Source organism: Sciurus carolinensis, chromosome 2, assembly GCF_902686445.1.
Source record: "Sciurus carolinensis chromosome 2, mSciCar1.2, whole genome shotgun sequence".
Classification (NCBI taxonomy): Eukaryota; Metazoa; Chordata; class Mammalia; order Rodentia; family Sciuridae; genus Sciurus; species Sciurus carolinensis.
The window spans coordinates 25,045,128-25,049,993 of NC_062214.1; positions in this window are offsets into that span (position 1 = coordinate 25,045,128).

Below are 4,866 nucleotides of genomic sequence, written 5' to 3' on the forward strand. Positions count from 1 at the left end.
AATTGTCATCTGTAAAATAGGGAAGGGATTGTATTAACTCCAACCTAGGCTTCTGATGAAGATTCAGTCACATAATGTTACATAGGATGCGTTCAATAAATAATTGTCATTGTATGCTTAGCTGCACTCCTTCAGGCATACGGTAGATGCAAACGATACACTATTATGAGAATGAATGAAAAGCAGCATATTTAGTGGAGGGAGACATCTTTGAATGTGGACTTCACTATGCTTGACTAGCAAAGTGTGTGACTTGAGGCAAGTTACTGAATCTTGCTAAAGCAAGATTGTTTTACCAATACTGGTAAAAAAAGAGACTCACATCATCATGATATTAAGATTGGGAGAGCCAGGCCCTGTGGCACATACTTATAATCCCAGCGACTTGGGAGGCAGAGGCAGGAGGATGCAAGTTCCAGGCCAGCATCAGCAACCTAAAGCATCCTTGCCTCAAAATAAAAATGGCAGGGGATGTAGCTCAATGGTAAAGTGACCCTGAGTTCAGTCCCCAGTACCAAAAAAAAGACTGGTAAAGACCTCAAAGTTCATTTGGTTCATGTATACAACTGTAAAATGGATATAAGTACTATTTCTATCTTGTTATATTGTTTCAAAAAGTTGTTAAGAGAATAATGGTTAGTAAGAATAATCAGCATTTACTGAACATTTGCTGTGTGTGCGGTAGCATTTAGATTGAGCAAAAATAGTTCCTAAGACTCTTAGTTATCTAATTCTACCTCTTGAGGGGGACCAGTGAACTTTGACCCCCACCTATAAGCACCATTGGTGGATTTTCTGCAAAGATGACTACCAACAAGACCTTCCATCCTTTCATGAGCATTCTGTTTCTCCCTCCAAAAGATAGACTGTTATCCTCCCATCGAATATGACTGACTGGTCAAACTGCTTGCTTTGCAATTGAATGTGGTACAAGTGGCTGCCACTTCTGAATCTAGGCCTTGTGAGGTGTGGCAGCTTTGACCTCTGCCTTCTAATGTTAAAAGAGTTCTGACTACTCTGCTGGAGAGCCATGTGGAGAGACAGACAGGGCAGTCAATTCCTCAAGACATTCTGGAAACTCCAGCTGAGCACTACACTTGTGCCCACACATTCCAACCCCAGCTGAGCTACCAACTGAATATAGCCGCATGAATAACCTCATCAGCACCATGAGGAACAAAAGAACTGCCCAGCTGAGCCTAGTTGTTTTAGTTTTGGGGATTGCTTTGTTATGTAGCAGTCATCATTGAAACACTAGGAAACTGGTGACCTGCACAACCATCCTAAAGAGTAGCAGATCAGATATTATCCCTAAGAGGGAGGAAGCTTGAGAAGCAAGAGGCATTTGCCACTGTCAACAGTAAAAGTAGATTCCAGACATGTGACCAGTTCTGGAGCTTGCGTTCTGGATGTTTCTTATCATTTCTGGCTGCCTGAAGAGAAATGACTGATAAAGAACAAAGCTCATAAATGGCATATTATTCCTCAGTATTTCCATCTTTCCCCTCCTCATTCTTTGTATTTTCCCCCAAAAGGGCTGATATCCCAATCTCCTTTAGTGACATAAACCGTAATACATGATTATGTAGGAAGAATTCCTTAAGGGCAGAAGGCCGCTCTGGCTGGTAGCTTCAAAACGACCTGAAAGTGGCAGCAAATGCTGCAAATTAGCGCTTGAATTTTCTTTTTGTTAGCAAACCATATCTGTAAAGAGGCAGAGAGTAGAAAGTTGAGACTTTGTCAACCATGTGGCTGTGTCATGACTGCTCACTTGCCATCCTGGTACAAAAAGCAGCCCCAGACCATCCATGCATAATGGACTTGGCTGCAGCCCGAGAAGTCTGCCAAACCCTGATCCAGATGTAAAGTGATGGAGAAACTGTTAGCATTGTAGATGGTACCTGCATTGTGACTAGCACAAAATTGTGACACTTGAGACTCTTATTCAGTAAAGTTGCTCCTGTAATTGATTAGAGAGTCAAGATCTGAGATGTCTTATTATTTCACTTTCATTTTATTCATTAATGTAAGTGAAACTATCAAACTTACGTTCATGTTGGAACTGTACTTAGAAAGGCATGTTGCCAACCAGGTTACCATGATGGGCAACCAAAGCTTAACCAAAGCTCTGTGGCAGAGAGCTTGCCTAGCAAGTGTGAGGCCCTGGGTTTGATTCCCTGCACAACAACAGCAGTAACAACAACAAGCTTAATCCCATGAGGAGACTGGGAGATAATACAGTTATCCCACCTCAGGGTGGAGGAAGGGAGCTAGGAGGCACTAACAGAGGACTGGTCCCTAAGGCTGATAATTCCTAGGCACTCTCAGCCTTCTGGGAACCCCTGCAGCTGAGACTTTTTGCAGTTTCCAGAAATAAAAGCCCTCAGGCATAGTGATGCAAAAATGGCAGCAGAAAGTCCGGCCCACTCTAAGGGATAGGAACACCAACAGCACATGCCACACCCTCTGAAGTAAAAGTCTGGAGGAGGACTGTCCAGGCTGATGTGGTACCTAAAACATCCTCAAAGGTCTAGGCCCCATCCAGCTCTGTCAGCCTCAGAGTTTGTTCATCTTCCTCAGGGTCTAAACTGGCAGCTAGAGTGCCAGCCTTCAAACACATTCTAAGCAGCAAGGTAGAGGAAAAGACAAGAAATAAGGGACAAAAAGCCTACACCAGTTATCTTTTAAGAAAGCTTCCTGGAGGGCTAGGGATGTAGCTCGGTGGTAGGGCACTTACCTAATGTGCGAGGCCCTGAGTTCAATCCCTATTACTACCAAAAGAAAAGTTCCTGAAATTTTCTATGACACATTTCCACTTATCACCATAATAATCAGAACTTAATTATGTGGTCATGTTTTGCGGCATAAAGACAAAGGTGGTTATGCTCCCATAAAAAAAAATATTCTATTTCCTGCTGGGGGTGATGGCCCACACCTGTATTCCCAGTGTCTTGGGAAGCTGAGGCAGGAGATTGCAAGTTCAAGGCCAGTCTCAGCCATTTAGTGATACCTTGTCTCAAAATTAAAACAAACAAACAAAAAAAGGTTGGGGGTGTAGTTCAGCGGTAGAGCATCCCTGGGTTTATTCCCCACTAACACAAACACACGCGCGCACACAGAGAAACATGGATACGGAGTCACTGCCATCCACTAAAAGGAAAGGAATGCAGATAGAGTGCAAATTACTAAGAGCCTATGTCAGAATATACCATGATGGGGACAGACACATGACAGAATCAAGGGCCCACACGGGCATAAGCAGCAGTGGTATCCCAGACCATAGGAGAAAGGTGAAACGATACGCTTTCCCTGCAATAAGCTCAGTGCCACAGCAGGGGCTAGATGAAGCTGGTCATTTTGGCCTCAGCCAAAGAGCATCTTACTCGCCTTCCTCTGCCACCTCTTCCTCTGGCGGGGGGATTACATGCAGTTTTCCCACAGAATGAGTGACACATAATGTATTCCCATGTTTTTTTGTGTAACTCACAGACTTAATTTTTCAAGAGTGTGCCATAAGACTTGGTCCCCAATCCCATGGTGTTGAGAGGTGGGACTTTAAGAGGCAATTAGGCCGGGAAGGCGCTGCCCTCATGAGTGGATGAGAGTGGGTGAGTTCTCCCAGGACTTGGCTCCTGATACAGATGGGCTCCACCCCTCCCCACACAGTGCTCAGTTCCCCTTCTGCCTTTTTTTTTTTAAGCTCCCCAGTACTAGAGATTGAACTCAGAGGTGTTTAACACTGAACCACATCACCAACCCTTTTTTATATTTTATTTAGAGACAGGGTCTTGCTGAATTGCTTAGGGCCTCACTAAGTTGCTGAGGCTCACTTTGAACTCGAAATCCTCCTGCCTCAGCCTCCTGACCCACTGGGATCACAGGCCTGCACCATTGCACCCGGCTTTCCCTTCTGCCTTCTGCCATAGGATGATGCACCAAGAAGGCCCTGGCCAGATGTGGGACCTTCAACCTTGGTCTTCCCAGCCTTTCAAACCATAAGAAATAAATCGGTTCTTTATAAATTACCCAGTTGCAGGTATTCTGTTATAGCAGCACAAAATGGAGTAAGCAGTTTCAAGTATACAGAAAAATGAGTGGAAAGTACAGTTCTCAAGTATTCCTTCACCCTGCACCCAATTTCCCCTATTATTAACGTATTGTGTTAGTATGGTATGTTTGTGACAACTAACAAGCCAATATTGACACACAACTAAAGTTCATATTTTACAATAGGGTTCACTCTTTATGTCCTATATATTGTATGGGTTTCGTCAGATGTATAATGGTATGTATCCGCCATTATAATATCATACAGAAAGGTGTCACAGCCTTACAAATGCCCTCTATTCCACCCATCTATTCCTTCCTCCCCTTCCCCAAACTCCCAGCAACCCCTGATCGAATTACTGCCAGTATGGTTTTGCTTTTCATATAGTTGAAATCTATAGCAAATGACCTTTTTTAGTTTGGTTCCTTTCACTAGCAATATGCATTTAAAGTTTCTCCATCTCTTTTCATAACTCATTTATTTTTAGCCATGAATAAAAGTCCATTATATGAATGTACAACAGTTTGTTTATCCATTCACCTATGAAAGGATATCTTTTTTTTTCTTTTCCTTTTTTTTTTTCTTTCTGTACTAGGGACTGAACCCCAGCGCTGTACCACTGAGTTACATCCTCAACCCTTTTCATTTTTTATTTCAAGACAGGGTCTCACTGAGTTACTGAGGCTGGTCTCAAATTCGTGATCCTCCTGCCTCAGCCTTTGGAGTCACGGGGATTACAGGCTTGTGCCACCGCACCTGGCTTCAGAAGGTGTCTTGATTGCTTCTGAGTCAGGGCACTTATGAATAAAGTTGCTGTG